The sequence below is a fragment of the Dromiciops gliroides genome, chromosome 5 (assembly GCF_019393635.1).
Source record: "Dromiciops gliroides isolate mDroGli1 chromosome 5, mDroGli1.pri, whole genome shotgun sequence".
Lineage (NCBI taxonomy): Eukaryota > Metazoa > Chordata > Mammalia > Microbiotheria > Microbiotheriidae > Dromiciops > Dromiciops gliroides.
The window spans coordinates 245,364,334-245,391,576 of NC_057865.1; positions in this window are offsets into that span (position 1 = coordinate 245,364,334).

The window sequence follows — 27,243 nt, forward strand, 5'->3', positions numbered from 1 at the left end:
AGACATTATAAGATTAAGTGACTTTTCCAGGGTCCTCTGGTGTTTTAGTGTCTGAGGTAGGATTTGAACCCAGTTCCTCCTGACTCCATTTCTCATGTTCTATCCATTAAAATGGGCCATATAATAGACACAACAGATACTTATTGATTGATTGATAAAAATGATGGGCATTTACATCATACTTGAAGATTTACAAAGCAATTTAAATATAATATCTTAAATGAAACTTCATAATATAATTGTGAGGTAAAAACTAGTGAAATTTAGTAATTAACATATGGTCCCAGAGGTAATCAGTGTCAAAGGTAGGATTTGAACCTTGATCTTCAGGACTCTCAAATACCAAAGCCCTATTTACTACATGATGTAGTCTTGACATTGAGGAATATGTTTTATATTAGACCACAAAGATCATACTGACTGATTATTCTCCAGGCTTAATTTGTTTCCCTATTAGCATTATCTGCAATGGAGAAATATTAGATGTTTTCCCTAGTAAACATTTAGGTAACACAAGGATGCCTCTAATTCCCACTATTATTTAATGTAGAAATGCTAATGACAGCAATAAGGTTAGAATAAGATTAAAGACAGAAACATTGGCATAGACAAAATGAAACTACCCCAATTTGGAGATTAAATGATAATTTACTTAAAAAACCCAAGAGTCACCAAAAATCCTAATTTAGATAATAACTTAAGTAAAGTGGCAAAGTACAAAAGAAATCCACAAAATAAATAGCGTTTCTGTGTAATATACTACCCCAAACCAAGAGGAAATAAAAGAAAAAGACATTCCATTCAGAATCACTACAAAGTGCTAAAATATCTGTGATTCAATCTATCAAATTATACTCAGATATAAAATTACAAGCTTTAGAGCAACAGAGGTAGATGATTGTAGAGTCATTCACCAGTCATTGTGGGGATACACTAATATAATAATATTGACAATACCACCAAAAGTAACATAGAGATTTAGTGCTATACAAATAAAACCAAGGGGGAACATGGAACAATAACAAAACTAATTTGGGGGAAGGTCAAAAATCTCTAGGAAAATTAAGACTGAAAAAGTAGGAGAGAAGGGGAGTACATCCAAACCTTAAACTATATTATGAAGTAGTAATCATTCAAATTCTTTGGTACTATTAAAAAATAGAAAAGCAAGTTTGTGAAATAGACTAAATAACTAAGACTCAGATATGACCTAATTTAGTATCTGGTGTCTAAGACCGTGTGTATATTTGAAAAAAAAAAATCCCTATTTAACAAGAACTGCTGAGAAACTAGAAAGTAGTTTGGCCAAAAAAAAAAAAAAACCCCAAACAAACTTTGATCAGTATCTTATACCATATACCATAAGTTCAAAATACATACTTGACAACAACGCAATAACTAGTGCTTAAAGTTAGCAAAACACTTTACAAATATCTCATTTATATTCATAAGAATTGTTGAGATTTTCCAATCATATCTTATTCTTCATGATCTGATTTGTTGTTTTTTGTTTGTTTTTATTTTCTGTTTTTTTTGTTTGTTTTTGTTTTCTGTTTTTTTGTTTTGTTTTGTTCTTTGTTTGGGTTTTTTGGAAAAGATACTGGAGTGATTTGCCATTTCTTCAGATTATTTTACAGATGAGGAAACTGAGGCAAACAGTGTTGCATGATTTGCCCAGGGTCACACTACTAGTCAGTGTCTGAGGCCAGATTTGATCTTCTGAAATTCAGGTCCAGAACTCTATCCCCTGTACCATCTAGCTGCCCCATTCATAAGATTCAGGTGCTATAATTATCTCTATTTTACAGAGGAGGAAAAATATAACAGCCAGAAGGTAAATTATTTGCAGGAGATCACACAGCTAGCAAGTATCTGAAGTGGAATTTTAATTCAAGTCTCCCTGATACCAAATGCCATGCTCTATCCGCTCTACAACCTAGCCATTTGAACATCAAATGTCATGAAATCTAAAAATTGATTTAAATGCAGTAAGATATCTTTCAGAACTATATTAAGGGGAGAATTCTTATCTGAATAAGAGTTAGAAATCACAAAAGCTCAAAAGATAACATTGACTTCATTCATTTGAAAACTTTTTGTATAAACAGAATCAATATATCTTGCATAAGAACAGAAAACTTAGAAAAGGTGAGTGAGAAAAATGTATGCGTTCAATAAGTCATATCCAAGATATATTGGGAATTAATACAAATTGTTCTCAAAACTGCCGTTACTATAAATAACAACTCATAGGGTACACACAAGTCTCAACAAAATGTAAGACTATTAAGAACCATATTACAAAATATTACAAAAAAGAGAAGGCAAATTAAAATGATGCTGAGATTTCAGCACACACCTAATTTTGTTCCCTAAAGTTAACAATTGTAAGCTAGGTATGGTACTCGTTTTCAAGGGATGTGGAGTAAGGTAAGTGGTTAGTGAATTTTTTAAATTAAAATAGAATAGCTGTGTTTATGCTGTGATTATGAAAACAAATATTTTTCAAATGGGAAAAAGGACACAGTAGATAAATAAGATTGTTGGTAGTGATAATGGTACTTTTATGTGAGTGAAAGCCAAGAAAGATGTCTACTTTGGCATGTCCATATTTGATATAGCTACTTCTTTAGAACTTAGACAACAAAGATAGTTTCATAAGACCTATCACTGACTTGGGTACCTGGGTAAAATTGACACCCAATCTTCTTTGACTGGTAGTTAATTCCCTTGATTTGTATCTGCTTTCTGGTGTAACCATTCCCCTTCCAGCTATAGTTCTTGCCTCATCCAGGTGTATGTTGTCATTTTCATTGAGGACAGAACATTAAAGGTGAAGAAATTATTGAAGACAAAGACTCTTTTGTTTTTCACCATTGTATTCTTGGTGCATAGTATGGTATCTTGCAACATAATAGCTGCATAATAAATGTTTGTTAAAGGGGCAGCTTGGGGGGCAGCTAGATGGCGCAGTGGCAAAGCACTGGCCCTGGATTCAGGAGTACCTGAGTTCAAATCCGGACTCAGACACTTGACACTTACTAGCTGTGTGACCCTGGGCAAGTCACTTAGCCCTCATTGCCCTGCAAAAAAAAAAAAAAAAAAAGGGGGCAGCTTGGTAGATCAACAGAGCTCCAGCCCTGGAGGCAGGAGGACTCAACTTCAAATCTGACCTAAGACACTTACTGGCTGAATGACCTTGGGCAGGTCACTTAACCCCAATTGCCTCACCAAAATAATAAATAAATGTTTGTTAAATAAATGAATGAGTGAGTGAATGAAACTTACCTGTAAAGACAATGTTGGACAAGGGTACAATTATTTCCTGTGTTTTAAAAAGGTTGAAATGAAACTCTTCAGAAGGCAGTTAGGTGGTATGGTGGATGGAGTACTGTACTTGGAGTCAAGAAGACATACTTCTAATACCTTGCCTCAAATACTTCCTAACTGTGTATTATAGGACAAGGCACTTAGGTGCTATTGGTCTCAGTGTTTTCATCTGCAAAATGGGAATGATAACAGCATTGACCTCCCAAATAGAGTAGTCTTATTCTAAGTCGCTGGTAAAAATAAACCTAGGGAAGGTCTGTGACTGACAGCCTGTACATTCCATTCCACTCCAATCAATTCAACACAGGACTGCGATAAACACCAAATAAGAAAAATGAAATTATATATACACACATATGTACATATATACACACACATACATATGTGTGTCCATGCATATATATATATATACATATATGTATATATAAAATATATGCGTGTATCCATATCCATCCATGAATAGATACCCATATAAGGTATGTGTGTGTGTATATATATATATATATGTATATATATGTATATATATGTATGTATGTGTATATACACACAAATGCATGCATATATACATACTATATATAGTGCTTTACAAATATATATATAGTGCGTATGTGCATATATATGTACATGTATACACATACATACTGTGTGTGTATTTGCAAATTTTGAGTCAGCTAACAGATAATATGTTTGATTTGAAGCTGGGAAGACATAAGTTCAATTCTGTCTTATCTATTATTTGTGACCCTGGTCAAGTCAATTAACCTCTCAGTTTTATTTCTTTCCTCTGTAAAAATGGAGATGAAAATAGCAACTATGTCCCAACATCAAAGTGAGGATCAAATGAAATGATATTTGGAAAGCATTTGTAAACCTTAAAGTACTATAGAGCATGAGGTATAATTATTAGAGGAGTCATATGTCGAATCATTGGCAAAAGAAAAAAGAGGCAATCATGAACTATTTCTCACTGCCTTTTACAGCCTGAGGAACTCCGCTAGGTACTGAGAGGCACACAAAAGAAATATTGCAATGACCCTTGCCCTCAAGGAGTTGAGAATTTAATTGGGAAGATAAGCTCCCCTATTCATCTCGCAAATTATCGGAGATTGTGGGCAGCAGGTGGGAGTGGGGAAAACTGGGGAGGTAATTCGAAAACCAAAGCGAATGAAGTAGAGAAATCTGCATGTAACCAAGAGTCTAGTTTCCCATTAGAGGAACTGAAAAGGCAGTCATGATACTCCAAAGATAATTAGATGATCTAAGCAGGCAAACCAATGTCATATCATAGGGGAAAAAAAGTTTAATCAGACACTTAGAAGCTAGGTAAAAATTGTCCGAAACTTAAAATATTTCTATGAGCAATATATCTATCTTTGATTTCTGAACTCAAGAACCATAGTTAGATTAGACAGTGATAATTACTAAATTATATTTAGTCATTAATATTCCTTTAGATTTTGTTCCTTATTATAGCCTTCATTAATATATGTATATATACCCATACATATATATTTGTAATGATTAATATTTATATGGATATTTTCATAAAGAACTATATTTTTTTATAAATAATGGTGTGACCAGATGGTAGTGAGCTCCCAGTTTGCTATCTTTCTCTTCTCATTAAACATACTTAGGAAAACCCTAGCAGATGGCCTATACAATCAATAACCAGGTATGATCATTCATAGAAGCATAGAATCATAAAACTGGAAAAAGACCTCAGATGTCATCTTGTCCAATCCCAATGCAAGTTGTGAATCCCATTTACCACATCCATTACATGTTGCCATCTACCCTTTGGCCAATGGAATGCAGTAACTCACTCCTCCCTCAGGATAAGTCATTCCATTTTTGGATGGTTCCATTAAGATATATTTCCTTATGTTGTACTAAAACCTGCATTCCTGTAATTGCCACACTTTGGTTCTGATTCTGCTTTCTGAGATCAAGCAGAGGTCTAATACTTATTGCAAAAAAACCCCCCAAAAACAAAAAAAAAACATCCAACCTTCTAGATATTTAAACTCTGCTATCATTTTACTTGTGGGTCTTCTCCCTTCCAGGTTGACCACTGATTTCAACCCTCAGTTCCAGACTCCATATGGTTCCAAATCCCATCATAATCCCACCATTTTCCTTTGAACACATTAAGAATTGTCAAGGTCCCATCTTTAAGGGGAAAAAAAGATTCCCAGAACTGGGTAGAAGGCTCCAATTATGACTTGACCAGAACGGGAAACAAAGGGACCATTATTTTTCTAACGTTGGAATATTAATACAGCCAAAGATCACATGACTCTTACATTGAATTGCTGCAATGTGAGATACCCAAATGTGAGATAACCAAATTTTGGGCATAATGCCTAGAAGGAAATAATCAGTGACTATAAATCAGTACAGCAAATTCAAATCTAGAAAGTAATGACAAATGTCACAGTAGGAATAGAAACAGGAATGTATATGGCACATTTGTGTGTGAGAGGGAGAAAACCAATCTGACTAGAGCTGTGGATATGTGAAAACATACAGAAAAAAATGTGGAAAGTAGAACATCAATGTAAATGCATAGTTTTGTTAATGGCTTTTTTTGAGGATATTCCTCCTGTTACTCATTTCTTTATTGAATTTCCATAGCATTCATAATTTTGTGGATAGTATGATTTTGTTCTGTTCTTCAGGAGACCTGCATTTCAATTATCTTTTGGCTCAGGTTGCTGGTGAATTAGGTCTTGTCATCTTAGCATCTAGAGCCAAAGTCAATCCTGAAACTAAAGATCCATAGCTCAGAGCTCACAGATCTACAGACCTGAATTCATAGGCATTCTGAAAAATAAATTGGAATTATTTACAGCTGCAGCAATGCAGAGGGGGTAAAAACACTTTTTTTCATAATTCAGGAGTCAATATTTGGTTTAAGTCCTGGCAATATGGAGAAAAATATATATATATCCTGGCTTTATGCATGTTTTTACCATTTATGTTCATCAGTTTTCTGTGAAACAGGGATAATAACACTTGTATTCCCAATATCATAGGGTTGTGATTAGGAAAGGGCAATAAAATGCTGTATAAATATGAACTGTCATTGATGGCAGAACCAAGTCTAGAACCCTGGCTTCTTAGTTCACTGTTTTGTCTACTCTCCAAGTTGATGACAATATTTGTTGTTGTTGCGTTGTTTTCAGTCATGTCTGATTCTTTGTGACTCCATTAGACAGTGGAGTGGTTTGCCATTTCCTTCTTCATCTCACTTTACAGATGAGGAAACTGAGGCAAATAGGGTTAGGTGACTTGCCCAGCATCATCACACAGCTAGTAAGAGTCTGAGATCAGATTTGAACTCAGGAGGATGCGTCTTTTTGATTGCAGGCCCAGCATTCTATCCACTCTGCCATCTAGCTTTCCTGATCATGATGTAGTTCACATGAAAATTTGATAAGCTGTCTTGTTAATATTTTATCACAGATTTAAGAAAATAATACACACAATTACTACACTTATATAAAAGGTAAAAAACCCCTACAAAACAATTAAATTGTTGCAAAATATCAAAGAACAAATTTCTACCTAAAAAGAGCTATAAGAAGATGCCCCCACCTATTCTATTGAATAGAAAAGGGGTCCATGCATGTGAGATATTGCATATCATGTCAGAAATTTCAGTTTATTGTTCTTTTTGTTTTTTTCCTCTTATTCCTCTGTTTCTTTCTCTTTCTCCTTTCTTTTTTTCTTTCCTCTTTCCTCTTATCCTTCCATTCCTTCCTTCCTTCTTTATTTTTTCCCCTTCCATGTGATTTAGTACAGAGGAAGAGAGGGAAGAAGGGAAGAAAGAGAGAGAGAGAGAGAGAGAGAGAGAGAGAAGAAAGAGGAGAAGAGAGGAGAGACCTTTTCTGAAATTCTAATTGCTTTTTCATCTGTTCTGTAGTAGTTTAGAAATAATAAATTTTATTCCAACCCTTTATTTTGACAGTGTCTAGCAATATGTGAGGCTATTTTTCAGGTTTGTTTTTTGTAGATAACAGATTATTAAATTTTGTTTTCTTACCTAGTAGAATAATTTCTTCTATTTTAAGTGTGTTTATTTCATGTAGATTTACAACCATGATAATTAATGGGACAATCAGTGGAGCAGTGAATAGAGGAGTGCTCCTAGAGTTAAGAAGACTTGAATTCGGGGCAGCTAGGTGGCGCAGTAGATAGAGCACCGGCCCTGGAGTCAGGAGTACCTGAGTTCAAATCCGGCCTTAGACACTTAACACTTACTAGCTGTGTGACCCTAGGCAAGTCACTTAACCCCAATTGCCTCACTAAAAAAAAAAAAAAAAAAGAAGACGAATTCTAATCCAACCTCAGACACTAGCTGTGTGACCCTGCACAAGTCACTTAACCTTTACTTGTCTCAGTTTCCACAATTCTGAAGTGAATATAATAATAGCACCTAAATTCCAGTGTTGCTATGGGGATATTTGTTTGTGTGTCTTCTACCTTTTTTCTTTTTTTTAGTGAGGCAATTGGGGTTAAATGACTTGCCCAGGGTCACACAGCTAGCAAGTGTTAAGTGTCTGAGGCTGGATTTGAACCCAGGTACTCCTGACTTCAGGGCCGGTGCTCCATCCACTGTGCCACCTAGCTGCCCCTCTACCCTCTTTTTACTAGTTTAGATAAATGAAGTTTGTGACTCCTTCCTTACTCTTTTCATGTTTGTATACATTTCTACTTACATATCCTAATTATATACGATAACAAGTTCCTTTATCTTCCTATTTCCCCTAATATATCGTTTCCCTTTCCTTTTCTTTTTTTAAATTATAGAATCCTTAAGCTATAGCAAAACTATTTATATTTTCTGTCCCTATTGACTATCTCTATGATCCCTTATGACACTAAGATTTCCAAAGAGCCCTTTTAATGTCACCTAGTGAGGCGGCTAGGTGGCTCAGTGGATAGAGTCAGCTGCCTGGAGTCAGAAAGACCTGAGTTCAAATTCGGCCTCAAATACTTGCTACCTGTGTGACCCTGTGTGTAATCCTGTTTGCCTTAGTCTCCTCATTTGTGAAATGAGCTGGAGAAAGAAATGGCTGAGATTAGCTAAATTATTCACAATTCTTCATAGAATACTATTGTTGTTGCTATGTACAATGTTCTCCTAGTTCTGTTCCCTTCCTTATACATTAGTTCATGTAAGTCTTTCCAGGTTTATCTAAAATCATCTTGCTTGTCATTTCTTATAGCACAATAATATTCCATCACAATTTTATACCGGCAGCTCATTTAGCCATTCCTCAATTGATTGGCATTCCATTGATTTCCAATTCTTAGCTACTACAAAAAGAGCTGCTATAAATATTTTTTGTATAAATAAGTTCTTTCCCCTTTCTTTGGATATCATTCAGATAAAAACCAAGCAGTGTTATTGCTGGATCAAAGGGTATGCACAGTTTTAGAGTCCTTTGGGCAAAGAAAATCATGTATTCTTGCCAGTTGATTCTTTTGTATCCTTCAACAAACCAGGAAAGTAGAACTTTAACTCTGAATCCCCACTGTTGAAGGATTACTGGTCTTGGCCTAGGTGAGCCTCCTTTGTTTTCTTCTACTTAAAAAAAGAGATTAAAAAGATAGGGGTATGGAATGAACCTATAATATCACTATACAATTAAAGAGACTCTTTCTACTAATGCAAGTTACTGCCTTCTTTGCAACCAATAGCTTGGAGAATTGTCTAAAAGAGTTTAAAGAGTTTAAACTACTTTTCCAGATTCACCTATGTCAGAGTGCATGTCCTGTGTCAGAAGTGAGACTTGAACCCAGATCTTTCTGACCTCAACGCCAGCTCTCTCTACACTATTTCCTTCACCCACCCACCCACCCCCTATCTCTCTCTCCCTTTCCTCTTCCCTCTCTCTCCTCCTTTCTTCCCTCTCCCTCCCTTCTCCTTCCCTCTCCCCCTATCACCATCCTCCTCTGCCTCTCCTTCCTTTCCTTCCTTCCTTTGTCTCTCCCTCCCTTCATTTCTTTCTCCATCTCTCCCCCATTTTCATATTAATGCACTTAATTTTGAAGTATAAATATAGAGTATAAGATTCTGGTTAAAAACCCAAATTCTACCAAACTGCTTTCTAATTTTTCTATGAGATTTTATCAAGTAGAGAGCCCTTCACCCATAATTTATATTACTGTAATACAGCTATATAATTAAACTTTTGTTTTATTCTACTTTTTAGATAAATAAGAGTTCTAGTATGTGTTCAGATGGTTAAACTCTTCCATTATCAAACAATGAACAAGTAAATATTTATTCAGTGCCTGTGTTAGGTCCTGGGAATAAAACAAAAACAAGGAAAAAGAAAGTGAAGCATTTCCTGCCCAACAGAGCTTGCATTCTGTTGGGGAAGACAACAAATGTATATATAAATAATTATATACAAAATTGTGCAGAATATATACAACTTGATTTTTTTGGGGGGGAGGAGGAGGAGGAAGAAGAGGTCCCTATCAGTTAGAAGGATTAGAAATATCCATGTAGAGGGCACCACTTGAGAAATATGAGCAAGAAAAAGTTTCATTTAGCTTGCTTCTGTAATAGGTTTATGCTCTGCTTCAAGAGCAAGCCATCCACTTTCTCCTTCTTTGTAGTGACATATATTGAAGATATTGACAAAATATGCCTGGGGCTGGAAGGATGAAAAGCTGTTCACAGCTGGAATTGTTCACCAGGGCTATTTAAGAAGCACCAAGACATAGTCTCACTTTTTATATCTTACTTTCTCATCTGAATGCCCCATTTTTAGATGAAATGAGTGACAAATGTACCTCTCAGTGCCCCTAAGTTTCTCAGTTTCTTGCCTAAAACTTGGTAATTGCTTAGTTCTTTCTGGAAATATTATTTGCCCTCATATGATTCACCTGAATTGCATACTGGTCAATAGGTTGGATAATTCTTGGGAGGTTCTTTATCACATCCTGTATATATGTTCTGGAAAGGCAGGAGGTTAGCTCACTGCATGACCTTGGTCAGATCCCTATTCCTATATGGGCCTCTATTTTTTCCTCTTTGAAATGGAAACATTGAACTAGATGATGTGTTTCAGATATCTTCTAGCTCTAGGATTCTATAACTAATGGGGTGTTCATAACTGTACGTAGAGATTCTCCTTTAGCCTAGTCTCAGTTGAAAGAACTGGGGATATTTATCCTAAAAAGGAAAAGACTTTCTTTAACATGACCACCGTCTTCCAATATATAGAGGATGGTAATATAGAAGAAAGGCCACACTTTTATTTTGTGCCAGTGATCAGAACTGGAACCAGATCTAGAAAAGTCACAAAGTGAAATTTCACTTAAATATAAGGAAAAGCTTTCTAATAATTCAAGTGGTCAAACATGGAATGGGCTATTCTATATGACTAACACTGGAGCTGGTCAACCAGAGATTCTGTGATTGTGTGGATTACTTTGTAGAGGGCCCTCCTGCTATGATATTATTTGGACTAGACGGCTGTGTAAGTTCCCTTCTAATTGAGACTGCCACTATGTATATATTTAGCAAGTGTCAGGCAGGAAATGCATTAGCCGACTAGCAATCTTGTCTCTGAAAATTGGTAATTTTTTTTGTTTGTTTTAGGAATATTGGACTCTTGCATGACTACTCATCAGTGCCAAAAACCTCTTTTGATTTCTACTCTCCTTATTTATTTTATCGTATTTTCATTCTCCTTGCCTAAATATTATTTGGCAAATCATCAGTGAAAAGTCTGAGTTTAATAATACAAGAGCTGAGGTATCCTGGCAGAAATGTGTGGGCATACGTCCCACATGACAGTATGTCTGGCTCTGGAGACCAAGCTATTTGTCCTTGGATTTCATAAACATCAAAATAACTCCCAGATATTTTAGAAATAAAAAATAAAAGCACAGTCTAGGAAAAGAAACAGAATTGGAGCCATCTAGACATTTGCCAACATTTGTTTGCAAGGTGGTGATGGAGAATTTCATTTTGTCAGCGTGCATTCATTTCATGTTATCCTTCCTTTTTGAATTTGTTGGTCATTAAGTTGGTTCCAAGTAGATAAATGAAGTCTGTAGTAATAGGTCTGCTGGAACCAAGTCTTATCTGTGGGGCTTCTGTTCCCATTAGTCTCAGAACCATGTAATCCAGGATTAGCAAATTTAGGTCATTAACTGGAGGCACCATATTTAATAGAGCTGCTTGGCAATGGGTTTTCAGCATTTCTTTTAATGAGTTCAAGATGAGAACTCAAAGGTGAGATTGGTGTTTATCCAGGAATAAGGTTAATAAGCATGTGATCTATGTTACAGTTTTGTTTTTGTTTTTGAGTGGTGAGGGGAAGAAAGTCCCTTTATCAATTAAGATTGGCACTTGCTCTAAAATTCAGTCTTACATAGTTGTCTGGAAGCAATCAGAGGTTAGAGTCCCATGTTTAGTATATGTCAGAGGCTGGCTTTGAATCCAGGTCTTCTCAACCTCAAGACCGGCTCCCCTTATGCAATTCTACTATATCATGCTATGTGTCATGGACACTAATCTTCAAATAATGAACTCCATGAGAGAAAATAAAAAGCTATTTTACTTTGGGCATAATATTTAACTATGTGCATCTCTTTACTAGATCCATTCTTAGAAACTTGAACTAATGCTGCATTCCTGGAAGTTTAGAGAAAATCATCCTACAATCCCTATAATGAAGCATGAATGGTCAAAAATGTATTACAAAATGCATTTCAATGACATTTTCCACTGGGACAAAGTTATAGGTAATTGTACCATTCCTGTTTCCCTTGGTACTAACTCTGTAAGCAAGGATCTTTCAGAGTAGCCTGCAACAAACAAAAAAAAATCATATTTCATCAGTATTTCACTTAAAATACCTCCCAAAAAGAGAAGAACTAAGTCTTAAAGGAGAGATTTAAAATGCCACAGGAGACCTTTGAAATAGTGGAGACTATATGAACAGTCTTTGCCAAAATGCCTGTAAACACAGGTCTTCAGTGGTGACCGTGATATATAAATGGAAAGAGAATTAATTCATCGTACAGTGGAGCAGAAAACTCACATCTGTTCTTTATACAACCCAGTACACCCCATTTATTAATGCTGTTCTCTGCACTGCCAGGTCCAGGCAATTAACTAGCACTGACTGGCTTCTGGGGGGTTAGGATGTGTTCATCAGGGGAGAATACTGATTTTTAGCTTTTTAGATGATAGAATGAATGATATAATTTCCAACATGCCATGTGTATATGAACAGTTCAATTTTCAGCCGCTTAATGGCATTTCAAACTTCATTTAATATTCAAAGCTTTAAGTCAGTAGTCCTTAACCTGGGATCCATGAACTTATTTTTAAATATTCAATAACACTTTCAATATGATTACTTTCCTTTGTAATTCCATATGTTTAATTTATGCATTTTAAAACATCTTCTGAGAAAAGGTTCATGGGTGTCAGCAGACTGTCAAAGGTGTGCAGGACATGAAAGAAGTTAAGATTCCTTGCTTTAGAGGAAGGACATAAGTTTGTTTGGGGGTAGAATAGGGCTAGGGCTAAAATGAAGCAATAAATGCTGCTTCTGAAAGAAATTCTATGTAGTTTTTTTTTAATTAATATATTTTGTTTTTCCCCACTTACATGTTATAACATTTTTTATAAAGTTTTGAGTTCTAAATTCTATTCCTCCCTCCTTCCCTCCCCTCCCCCTTCCCTGAGGCAATAAGCAGTCAGATAAAGGTTATACATATGCAATCATATAAAACACTCCCATATTAGTCATTTTGTGTAAGAAGACTTGAATAAAAGAAAAAAAAGAATAAAAGAAGTGAAAACAGCATACTTCTGACTGTATTAAAGGAATATCAGTTCTTTCTTTGGAGGCAGACTGTGAACACTATCATTAGTCCTTTTATTTTTTCAGCAAAAGATTAATTTCTAAATTCTTTGGAGATGCATATCCTGATGTCTTAGGAAAGGGGAGGGGGGAGAAAAACTATCTTTTCTGCTTTATACTGTAAAACCTGCAGAATATATATAAGCATATGTATGTGTGTATATATGTATATATTTATAGTAGGTTAACATACATAATAAGCATACATACATACATACATGTGTATATATTTGTGATCTCAAGTGTGGTGCTCATATGAGATACTAATCTATGGGCTTTCTGCTATAGAAATATATGTATCCCAACATTCTATATGAAGATTCTATTCTTATTTAACTTCTTTCACCAAACTCTTTTGAAGATAGAAGGCAAACTTATGTGCACAAAAAGATGTGGTAGAAGATCATAAGTTTGTAGAACATAGATTTAGAAAGAGACTTTAGTTCAACTTTTTTTTTTTAACAGAGACACTGAGGCCCAGGGAAGTGGAGTGACTTGTCCCAAGTCATATGACTAGTAAGGAGAAGAATGGAGATGGTTGATTATAAAGAATAGGATAAAGAAACAAGCAATTGCATCAACTGTCTCACACCCAGTGTTACATATAATAACAGTGAATAATAGTGAATAATCAGATGCTTCATTATGGTGTTTCAGTGACGCAGCATATTGCTAGTGTATTACAAACACTACTTTTTTATTGTTTAGTCATTTTAATTGTGTCTGATGCTTCAAGACCCTATTTGGGGTTTTGGCAAAGAGACTGGAGTGGTTTGCCATTTCCTTTTCCAGCCCATTTTATGGATGAGGAAACTGAGGCAAACAGGGTTAAGTGACTTGCCCAGGGTCACATGGGTACTAAGTGTCTGAGGACAAATTTGAACTCAGGAAAACAAGCCTTACTGACTTCAGGCCTGGCAACCCATCCACTGAGATGCGTAGCTGCCACCCATTGATAGGTCCTACAGAGACAGAAAAGCTTTAAATATGGTCTTGGAAATGGTTCACATGTCAGTCATCTGAGCACCAACCTGACTAAATTCAGGTAATGATCACTGGATTACTTTCAAGTTGAAATCACCATTTGAAGTATTGAAAAGCATTATGTAGAGCTAAATTATTAGCTTCTGTTTATATTGAAAATAAATGTGTCATCATGGATATGGAAGGAAGGAAGGAAGTGAGGAGGTAAGCAATAAATGAGCATTTATCAGGTGCTTACTATGTCTCTGCCACTGTGCTAAACACTTTACAAATATCTCATTTGATCCTCAGAACAAGGCAGGTGCTATTATTATTCCCATTTTACAGTTGAGGAAACAGATACAGAGAGGTTAAATGACTTATGATGACACAGGTAATGTTAAAGTTTGGATTTCAAATTGTGCCTTCCTGCTTCTTTGTCCAGCACTCTTGCTATTGTGTAACCTAGTTGACATAGGTGACCAGTTATAGAGACAAGATCTATGCATAATTCCTTCTCTGATATAAGCTTAGTTTGTGGCTTTAGACAAAAGCTCATAAATACTCATTACCAAGGGAGGCAGAGCCAACATGGCAGAGGAAATACAGCAACTTGCCTGAACTATCCCCAAGACCAGCCCCAATTCCTTCAAACAATGCCATAAGATAATTCCTGGGGCAACAGAATGCACAAAAGGAAAAGATGAAATAATTTTCCAGCCAAAGACAACTTAGAATGTCAGCAGGAAAGGTCTGTCACACTGGGATGAGAGTGGAGTACAGTCCATCTCAGGACATGAGTATGCAGAAACAGCCCCAACAAGCAAGGAGCAGGTCTTGGGAGCCACTGAAACAACAGCAGCAGTAACTTCTTCTAGAACTTAGCCCACAGAAGGTAAGGTGTTGGGAGGTCAAACAGTTATCCTGAAGATTACAGGGGTCTTTTTGATAGAACTGAGGCAGGGGTCTATTGTTTTGCCCATACCCAGATCCAGATTATAGTCTTAGGTGGTGGTCCCAGACCCTGAAGGAGCAATAGCACACAAGAGCTTGTAGCCACAGTGGAGTTGGACACTCCTTATGGTTCCTGGGCAGAAAAGCAGGCTTATGGTTGCTTGCAGACCAGAGGACAAGGGCAGAGAGTAGCACTTCTTAAATCATACCACCTTGGAAGAATTGAACACTTACAAATTCCTAGGAGTATCTCTGAAAACAGCTGCACAAAACCCTTGAAGCTTACGAAAGTGCACCCTCTACCCTGGAAGCAGTGTCCCATTTTAACAAAGGGTGAAAAGTCAAGAAATTGAGCAAAGAGAAAAAAAAAATGTTGACCATAGAAAGTTACTATGGTGACAAGGAAGATCAAAATATATCCTCAGAAGAAGATAACAAAGTCAAGCTCCTATATTCAAAGCTCCCAAGAAAAATATGAATTGGTCTCAGGTCATGGGAGCTCTCAAAAAGGACTTTGAAAATAAAATAAGAGAGGTAGAGGAAAGTGAGAGTGATGCAAGAAAATTGTGGGAAAAACAGCAACATCTTGGTAAAGGAAGCACAAAAAATACTGAAGAAAATAACACCTTAAAAAGAGACTAGGCCAGGGGCAGCTAGGTGGCTCAGTGAATAGAGCACCGGCCCTGGATTCAGGAGGACCTGAGTTCAAATCCGGCCTCAGACACTTTACACACTCACTAGCTGTGTGACCCTGGGCAAGTCACTTAACCCCAATTGCCTCACTAAAAAAAAAAAAAAAGAGAGACTAGGCCAAATGGTAAAAGAGATACAAAAAGCCAATGAAGAAAAGAATGTCTTGAAAAGCCAACTTGGTCAAATGGAAAAGGAGGTACAAAAGCTCTCTGAAGAAAATAACTCCTTAAAAATATGATTGAAGGGGGCGGCTAGGTGGCACAGTAGATAAAGCACTGGCCCTGGATTCAGGAGTACCTGAGTTCAAATCCAGCCTCAGACACTTGACACTTACTAGCTGTGTGACCCTGGGCAAGTCACTTAACCCCCATTGCCCCGCAAAAAAAAAAAATGATTGAGCAAATGGAAGTAAATTACTTTATGAGAAATCAAGAAACAATGAAACAAAAGCAAAAGAATAATAATAATAAATCCCCCCCAAACTAGAAGGCACTGTGAAATATCTCATTGGAAAAGCAACTGACCTGGAAAATAGATCCAGGAGAGATAATTTAAAAAAAACATTGGACTTCCAGAAAGCCATGATGAAAAAACAAAAAGAGCCTAGACATCATCTTCCAAGAAATTATCAGGGAAAATTGCCCTGATATTCTAGAACCAGAGGGTAAAATAGAAACTGAAAGAATCCACTGATAACCTCCTGAATGAGATTCCAAAATGAAAACTCCCAGGAAAATTATAGCTAAATGTCAGAGCTCTCAGGTTAAGAAGAAAATATTGGAAGCAGCCAGAAACAATTCAAGTATTGTGGAACCCTAGTCAGGATAACACATGATTTAGCAACTTCTATATTAAAGGATCAGAGGGCTTGGAATAGGATATTCTAAAGGCAAAAGAACTGGGATTACAACTGTAAGAATTGGAATGGTACCCCCTGCTGGAGAGATACTGCAGGAAAGCTCCACCATGAAGAGAAAACGTGATTTAGAAGCCATATGACTTTAGCGTCCAGAAGTTGGCTGGTAGCCAGAACTTGCATCTGTAGAGACACCTGTTAGTTCTGTCAATCAGGGCTGCCAACCAATTAGCTTGGAGGTATGTGTGCGTGTGTGTGTGTGTGTGTGTGTGTGTGTGTGTGTGTATGACCCTGTTTTCTGTTTCACAGGAGGCTTCTGGAGGAAGCCTGGGAAGGTTGGTCTCTTGGGTTCCTGACCTCAGTTTGGAGAGGTCAGATGCTGGGGTCTCTTAGAAATAGATTTTTATCTCTCTCTATCTCCTCACCAACTTCTGATTGCCCTTTAATAAATTCTTAAAAGTCTAAACTCTTGCTAAAGCTTTTAATTTAAAATTCTAATTCTAATTTAGCTTTCTAATTTCTCATTAGATTTTAGACATCATAGCTAGAATTTTAGCCCCCTTACACAACCAAGAATGACCTACCCAGAAAAACTGAATATAATCATTCAGGGGGGGAAATGGGCATCCAATGAAAGAGAGGACTTTCAGGCATTCTTGATGAAAAGACCTGAGTGAATAGAAAATTTGACTTTCAAATAAATACAAGACTGAAGAGAAGTATAAAAAAGTAAACATGGGGCAGCTAGGTGGTGCAGTGGATAAAGCACTGGCCCTGGATTCAGGAGTATCTAAGTTCAAATCTGGCCTCAGACACTTGACACTTACTAGCTATGTGACCCTGGGCAAGTCACTTAACCCCCATTGCCCCGCAAAAAAAAAAAAAGTAAACATGAAAAAGAAATCATAAGGGATATTAAAAAGTTAAACATGGGAAGATGATAGTTGTAACTTATAAGAACTTTCTCATTAGGGCAGCTGGATGGAGTATATTTCAACAGAGGGCACAGGTGTGAGTTGAATATGAAGGGATCTTATATTAAAAAAAATAAAATGAAGGGGTGAGATAGGAATGCACTGGGAGAAAGGGAAAGAGAGAGGTGGAATGGGGTAAATTATCTCACATAAAAGAAGCAAGAAAAAGCTTTTACAATGTAGGGGAAAATGTGGGTGGTGTGGGGGACTGAGTGAATCTTACTCATCAGAATTGGCTCAAAAAGAGAATAACATACACACTTAAAAATTAAGTATAGAAATCTATTTTACTCTACAGGAAAATAGGAGGGGAAGTGAAAAAGGGGGAGGTGATAGAAAGGAGGGCAGATTGGGGGAAGGGCCAGTCAAAAGCAAAACCCCTTTGAGGGGGAACATGGTGAAAGGAGATAAAAAGTAGAGAAAATGGTGTGAGGAGGAAATAGAATGGGCGAAATCATAACTGTGAAAAAAATTTTGAAGCAAGTTTGTCCAATAAAGGCCTCAATTCTAAGATATATAGAGAACTGAGTCAAATTTATTAAAATGAGAGCCATTCCCCAATTGATAAATGATCAAAAGATATGAACAGTTTTGTGATGAAATAATCAAAGCTATCTATACCCATATGAAAAAAATGCTCTAATTCATTATTAATTAGAAAGATGCAAATCAAAATGATTCTGGGATACTACCTCATACCTATTGTACTGGATAATAGGACAGCAGAGGAAAATGACAGATGCAGGGAATATAGGGAAAATGAGACATTAATGCATTGTTGGTGGAATTGTAAACTGATTCAGCCACTCTGTATATTAATTTGGAACTATGGCCAAAGGACTATAAAACCATGCATACTCTTACACCTAGCAATACCAATAATAGGTCAATACAAAAAGAGATAAAGAACAAAAAGAAAGTTAAATGACCTATATCTACAAAAATATTTATAGCAGCTCTTTTCTGGTGGCAAAGAATTTGAAATTGAGAGTATGTCCATCAATTGAGAAATGGCTGAACAAATTGTGCTATGTAATTCTGATGAAACACTACTGTGCTGTAAGAAATTATCAGGATGCTCTCAGAAAAACCTAGAAAGACTTACATGAGCTGATGCAAAGTGAAATGTACTGTGTGTGTACAGACTAACAGCAATATTGTAAGATGACTGGCTGTGAATGACTTGGCTGTTCTCAGCATGCTACTAAATGATGCAAGGCAACTTTGAAGGACTTATGATGAAAAATGCTATCCATCCCCAGAGAAAGAACTGATGGCATCTGAATACAGATTGAAGCATAATCAAAAAACAAAACAACACAACACAATGTGAGTTTCTCAACTCTTTCAATGAAGGGAGTTTCACAAGGATGAAATCACAGGTCCATACCAAAAAGAAAAAAAAAAGTTATCAGAAAAATCCATATAAAGTGTGGTTTTGGCAATGACTTTCTGCATTGATGTATGTAGGCAATCCCTGATTTGTTATACTTCAACACCTCACATGGAGATGGATAGACACACTTGACTTCTTATTGTGGGACATGTACCTTGCTGGGATGACACAGAAACTCTTTATTATTCCCCATTAAATAGGATTGCCTCAGTTACCCCTTCTATAAAATAATAATAGCACTTTTCTTCCAGGCTTGTTGTGAGGCTCAAAAGAGATAATAATTGGGGCAGCTAGATGGCGCAGTGGATAAGCACTGGCCCTGGATTCAGGAGTACCTGAGTTCAAATCTGGCCTCAGACACTTACTAGCTGTGTGACCCTGGGCAAGTCACTTAACCCCAATTGCCTCACCAAAAAAAAAAAATAATAATAGTAAAATAAAATAACACATCTCCTTTAAAAAAAAAAGAGAGATAATAATTCTTACTGACACTGTTGATTGTTAGGGAGATGGGTCCTCACACTTGAATCTCCTTCCTCAGTAGTCTATAAAAGTGAGGCCCCACCTTTCAATGCCCTATTTCTCTAATAGATATTTGCACATTCTCTTCCAGTTCTGATCTTGACCCACTCTGCCTCTTCTCTTCTCTGCTTTCATATGAACATTCTGCCTCACTTTTGTTCTTCTTGCCTCCTTGGCTTGTCTGAAAAAAGATTTCATGCTGCTTGTTCTATATTCCCCTGGATTTAGTTATTTGGTTGAGAATGTGGAGACATTATATCTATTTACTACCTGTGGCACTCAGCAAAATCATTGATATAGGTGAACTCACATTTCACATGGTACCAAAAACCAGGCAGAAGTTCATTATGTGGGAAAAGGGGGAGAAATTCCCTCCATCTCTTTTTTAATTTCTCTTTTAAAAAATTATGGAATAAGCAAGAATTTCCATAACATAGCACAACAAAGGGGCAGGTAGGTGGCACAGTGGATAAAACACCTGCCTGGATTCAGGAGGACGTGAGTTCAAATCTGACCTCAAACACTTGACACTTACTAGCTGTGTGACGCTGGGCAAGTCACTTAATCCTCATTGCCCAGCAAAAAAACAAACAAAAAAACCCTCAAAAAAATAGTACAACAAAAAAGATGATTGCAAATGAAACTATAAATCCACTATGTACAACTTGCTATTCTATTGCTATTTTCAATACATAACAAAGTTATCAGGTAACTCTCCCCACCCCCCACCCCCTGCTCTTTTTCTTCCCCCTCCCATCTCCATCCCAGGGATGGCTACCATTAGACGCAAATAGGTATATAGGTACACACACACACAAACACACACATACACACACCCACACACCTACATATATATATATAGTCAAAATGACTTATTCACTCAAAGTCATTCTTAAAACAATTTTGCTGTTGCTGTATGCAGTGTTCTCTGGGTTCTGCTCCTTTCACTCTTCATTATTTTGTGCACGTTTTTCCATGTTTTTCTTTTTCTTTCTTTTTTTATGAAATAAAAAAAAGATTTATTAAGAGAGAGGGATATGTAGCTAGGAGACAGTCACTATGGAATCTGTCTCCCTGAGAAAGAGAAGAGCTGGTCTTTTTATATATTTACAAACAAAGCTGTCAACTGGGAGGGGAAACAAATCAACTGGGAGGGGGCAAAACAACTGGGAAGGTAGTGCCTGAAGTTTGGATAGCACCCATCCATATCAATATATTATGTTTGTTCCTTGAAGACCAGGGGCTTTGTGCTGAGCCACATGGCATTCCTGACGTAGGAGGCAGAGCTGTTTTTCCTCTTGGGAAAGTTTAAGGATTTGGGCGGGGTTGAGGTTAGGGTCTTTGGGTTTCTGGGGGTCCTACATCCCACTACATTCTTTCCTCTCTTATTTCTGGGGAGAAAGGGGCAAAGGTTTATCTTCAGTAGATTCTTAAAGGATGAAAAATGGGGCGTAGAGATGTCTCTACTGATTAAAGAGAGAGGGAGTCAAAAGTCTTGTGGACACAGTTCAAGGGTCACAGAGGCATCACTGTGGCTTCAATGAAAGCTTTAATCATAGGATAGACTAGATAGGTGATAGCATTACAAACACAAGGTCAGCACTGCAAGATGCATGCAATGATCAAAATTATAGGTATGAAAGGAGCAAGTAGTGCTATTGCTTCTCCTAATTGAAGCAGGGCATTATCACTCCAGGTAGCAGAGAATTCAAAAGGAATGGGAGAGACTACAGGATGGTGAGGGAAGTGGCCAAAGGTGGGATGGTTTAGTCCCTGACAATAGGTACGTGTCAAAAATTAAAATTAAAGAGAGTACAAAGAAGAGAGAAGGAATACTCATTCCAGGTTGTCTGCTTTAAGAGAAATTTGAGATCCTTCACTGGTTCACAGGAATATATATTTTTCTTTTTCCTACTGTTTGATTCTGAGGAGACAAAGGGTTTAATGCAAGAAACATGAGTCCTTGTATTCTGCCCCTTAAGCTTTACAGCTGTGGATGTTGATAGGATGACTTGATGGGGACCCTCCCATTGAGGCACTAGTTAGTTCTGTCCCTCTGTTTTCTAAGTTTTCAGAAACACTCGGTTCCCTGGCTGGGCAGGGGGTTGAGGTTCCTGACAATCCTCCTTTAAAGGCTTAGGAAGTGACTGTGTCGTTCTAAGATTAATGAGCTCATCGTTTCTTATAGCACAGTAGTATTCCATTACAACTTGTTCAGCCTTTGCCCAATTAATGAGCAATTCTTCTAAAAATCCAAGAAAAAGAATGAATGTCTCACTAAGAGAAAAGTCCAAAAGAGAGACAACAATGAATGGTGGGACTCTTATAGACTACCAAGGAAAGAAGTGTCCATATAAGTCCATTCTTCCTAACACAAAGTCACCATTCATATTTGACTTAACCCCATTTGACACAACCACAGGTACTATAGGTCAACCTGAACTTGTGTCCCTCCAGCAAGATTCATGTCTCTCAATAAGCCATCAAGTGTACATGTTTTGCTTTATTGCACTTGCTCGATCTGACAAATCAGGGATTCTCCAGGTTAATCCCACCACATATAAATCATAAAAACAGCCAACCCAATTCCCAAATTAGAAATTTGTGATTAAATTATACACCTTCATGGATTTTATTGTTCGACAATATGAAAATTGCCAACTCTCCTCTTCATTTGTTGTATAGATGTTGCCTTAGGCTGACTGTAATTTCTCTATTTTGCCACTTAAACAGATGGAAACCAAATTCCTGGATGAGATTTCCTTGGAAACCTTTGAAACAATAAAATAAAATTCCATGTGGCAAAAAGTGATCTGCATACAATGAAAAAAAAAAGAATGTGGGAAACATTGAGGATAGGTACTGGAGCAATGGTTTTTATAGAAGGAACTCTCAAGTGAAGAAATTATCTCTATCGTGGCAGGTTGGTCACTGTCTCCAATCAATTATTCCTAACTCCAGTTCCATCACTCTATCCATTTAGTTACACTGTACTTAAAGAAAGAGGACTCCAGATTTGAAATTCCTCACTATCATATGCTACCTTTGTGACCTTAGACAGTAAGCTTCATGATTTGATAGTATGAACCTCTGCCTTTTCCAAAAGTTCCATAATGTTCATTGAAGATATATTTCAGTCATTAAAAAGTATATTCAGACCTAAAAATGGGTTTTGTTTTGATTTTTCATATTTTCTTTAAGAAAAAAATTAAAAATGTAGAGTCTTGATTTTCTGGACCACAGTTTCATTATTTGTAAACTGAGAGAGTTGGGTAACCTATCTGTAAGGTCCTGTTCCACTGGATACCTATTATTTTAAATAAAGTATAATTTCAGGTTCTAGGAAAAAGCTTTCCACCTGCTTGCTACTGATTGAAATTCCTTTAAAAGTAGAAAATAGTTTTTGCTGGATGATTGGAGATAAGAGGGTTCAAAATGCGAAGACCTGGGAAATAATATGTTTGTAAAACTGATTTTAGAGCAAAAATAAATAAATAAGCATATAACTTTCCTGTTTTGATAGGATATTAGGAAGCAGAAAAACTGTGGGCATGTGAACATAGGGAAAAGGATGGCATCAAAGGAAGACAAAATCTGGGAGCATAAAAAATAAGTTTTTCCAAGTTCACAATCTTCATCTATAGACAAATAGGATCTGCAAACAAATATAATAATAATTATAATAATTACAATTAACATTCATACAGAGCTTTAAAATTTGCAAAGAACTTTATCTCATTTGAGTCTTACAACATCTCTGAGTTGTTTTACAATTAAAGAAACTGAGGCTGTGAAAGGTTAAGTGAATTAACAGGTCCTCTGAAGTGTCTGTGGAAGGATTTGAACTAAATTTTTCCTTACTCCAACTCCAGTGCTCTACTTAGTACTGGCAATCATCTGTGGTCCCGTCTCTGGACATCAGTGGATGTATATTCAGGATTCCACAGTTTCAAGAATACTTTAGGCAAAGCTCTGGACCCCCAAAAGCCTCAGCTGGTCAACATGATTTCCTCCCATCATTCATATTTATGACTGAACAACAAAATGATAGACCTAAAGCCTAAACATATGAAGTCCGTGCCCACAAGTAGTACTCAGCACCACTGAATCTAGAAACGGATGCAAGCCTAAATCAGAGGTGCCAAATGCTAAATTCTTCAGGCAGCCCATTAGCTATAAACAAGGAGACAAACAAATGAATACATACTTATATTATTAAATACATTTCTGCATATTTATCATCTCTATATTTAAAAAAAAATCTTCCTTATCCCATGTTTTCCATTTAAATACATATACTTACCTATATATTTAAATTTGAGAAATAAAAAAAAATTAAGAGAAATTTTAAAAATATAGAGCTAGTAAGCAAATTGAGTTACAGGGACAGAAAGACTTATAAGGCTATGCATGTCCTCTTTCTTATCCTTAAGGGACCATAGATAACCATCCTTACTTCCACCTATTCTGTATGTACATCTTGTCTCTCCCAGGAACTGTTTTTGTTTGCTTTGCATTTCTAGCCTTTATCACAGCATTAAGAGCTTGATAAATACTTGTTGCATGGATGATTGATTGGTTGGGTGAGACTATTCATTCTGGCCCTGTCCTTGGGCAGATCTCAGATACTACCTGATATTGGATGGGGCTGGAGGTATTTTATGATGCAGGCTGAAGCCTCAGGGTTTGGTAATAAGGACAGACTGGAGGTATATACTTGGGCAAGAGCTTGAAATGACAGACTAGTCATACAGAGTTGGAATTGGTTTCTAGGGACATGGTGGGGGCAAAGGCAAAAGATGCTGTTTGGATAAAAAAAGTCTACAGGAGTATCCAAGATAATTTGAAGAAGGGGTAAAGAGATGAAATCAGAAGGATAAGAAAAAGGGTTTATTATTAGGATAGTAATTTAATTCAACAAGCATTCCGTTGATCTAGAGCTATTGTTATTTGTTTTTCTTTCTTGAAGAGGACTACTTCACCAGGGTGATGTCATGACTTACACTGAATTGGATTTTAAGTGAGGGAGGGCTGGACAAAGTCACCAACCTCACTCTCTCCTCCAGAGCCATCTGGGTCCAGTGGCAAGATATAGTGCAGGATGACTGGAGATGGCCCCAGATGCTTAAAGCAATTAGGGTTAAATGACTTGCCTAGGGTCACACAGCTAGTAAATGTCTGAGATTTGAACTCAGGTCTTCCCATCTCAGGGCCAGTGCTCTATGCACTGTGCCACCTAGCTGTCCCTTGATCTAGAGATGGATGATGCCTGAAAGGTCATCTAGTTCAATAACATCATTAGACAGTTGAGGAAACTGAGGCCCAAGAGCACCTACGTGTATTAAGCATGCATTAAGTACTTATTAAATAAGATACTGTATTAAGTCCTGAAGATAAAATTATGCAAAGCCACACAATCTCTTCCTTAATAAATTTATGGTCAACTAGAGGTGTGGTAGGAGTTTGGAAGTAGTGTGGGGTTCCAGGGTTTTTCACAGCTGTGTGAGGAAAGTGCTCAGGTCATTTGGGCCTGAGGCGGTATATACCTGGTAGCTTGAACTAGCTGTAGAAGTTGTATTTTGAAATCCTTTTTAATTCTAGATTTTGTTTTTTTAAATCTTTAATTATTAAAGTAGTTTTTATTTGTATTTTTTAGCTCACAAGAGCTTGTGAAAATCAAAACCAAAACCAACTTGAACTTGCTGATCTAAAGCCAAATTTTCTTTTAGCCCATAATATTTAGAGCTATTGTTTGCCCTTTTTTTTTTGTGAGGCAATTGGGGTTAAGTGACTTGCCCAGGGTCACACAGCTAGTAAGTCTATTGTTTGCTTTTGTTTTTATTTTGGGCCTCATGATATACTTCGTTATGCAATTGTCCTTTATAGTAACCCTTTGTGGACAGTGGGAAAAGTTGATGGCACCTGGCAAAGAATAGTAGGCTATTAATAGTTGAATAAATTTAACATAACAATTGCTGGGGGCAGCTAAGTGGCACAGTGGATAAAGCACCAGCCCTGGATTCAGGAGGACCTGAGTTCAAATCTGGCCTCAAACACTTGACACTTACTAGCTGTGTGACCCTGGGCAAGTCACTTAACCCTCATTGCCCTGAAAAAACAAAATAAAACATGACAATTGCTACTGTCTTTCCACATTTTATCAGTATGGTGATTCAGAGAGCCAAGGTCCCAGATAAATGGCATGGGCCGAGAAAAACATCATGGGGTTACTGACCTCACCAATGCACTCCTCTCTTTCCCTGTGGCTGAGATTACTCAGGACCAGTTTGCTTCTATTTGGGAAGGACTTCAGTATACTTTCATGGTCCTCCCTCAGGGTACTTCAAATTCTCCTTTATAAGTTGAGACAATTTGATGGCATAGATCTGAAAGAGGCCCCACTTTTGGAGTTCAATAATGTCCACCATTATTATATTGATAATATAAATGATGAATAAGCTGAATGAGGCTGTGGTGGCAGAAGTTCTCCATGAGATAGTGTCTCTCTTTTATGAGAGACAAAGAAGTGGAGATTAAACCAAAGATAATTTATGAATCTAGTCCATTTAATTAAATGGATGGGAACTCAGATGATTCTATATGTAGTTCATGCTAATTAAGCCTTTACCATTTACTCTTCTACAAACTAAGAAGGAAACACAAAGGTTTATTGACATCTTCAGGTTTGGGGAAAACCGAAATACTATATCTAGGTATTTCTATGGAGTCTGTTTATTGAATCACTCATAAATATGCCTCTTTTGAGTGGGGATCACAACAGTTTATATCTTTGAAAAATCTAAAATGAGCCATCCAGTAATCTGTCCCCTTAGGCCTGTAGGGGCCTGAGTTAGACATAATACTTCATAAGGACCAGACTAACTAGAGACTTTGACACACACTATGATATGTGTGTGTTTGTGTGTGTGTGTGTGTGTGTGTGTGTGTGTGTGTATGTGTGCGATATCAAATGACCAATGGATTTCTATAGTCATCAACTCCTTGAAACATTTGTTCATTATACTAGGTTTGAAAAAAACAATTACTTTAATGTTGTTGGCCCTTGTTAGATTGCATTACCCTTTTGTCTGGAAGTACGTAATATGAATTGTATTGTCTAAGAACATGAATTGGATAAAGGAAGTTTTCATTCTCAAATGGAAATGGTATACCTAAGATCATATGTGCCCATCAAGTTAATGCTCCTTGTGAACAGTGACAGAAGCCTCCAGTCCTAGGCTCAAAGCTTTACATCTTCTGCTTATCTAATAGAACCCTTCCTAAGAAGGCTTATTTCTTTAAGGATATTGTTTTACAAGGTTTATTGGTGGTTCTACACATTATGAGAAAGGTATATATAACTAGCTTGGGCATTTATTAACCCAATAACTAGATAGACCCTCAGTGATGAGTTTTGGGTTTTTTTTTTTTTTTTTTGGCAAGTCTTCCTAGTGTTCTGTGCTATGTTAAAAAAATCTTGAGGCATGGAGCAGATAAAATTTTATTTATACTCATTCCTGGATCTTAGGTGTGGTTTGGCTGGGTAATTTAAGGAGAGCAAAATTGGACAATTAAAGACTCCATATTGGATAGGAATCAATGGAAGAATTTTGTTAACTTTTCTCACAATATATACTTGTTTGTGGAATA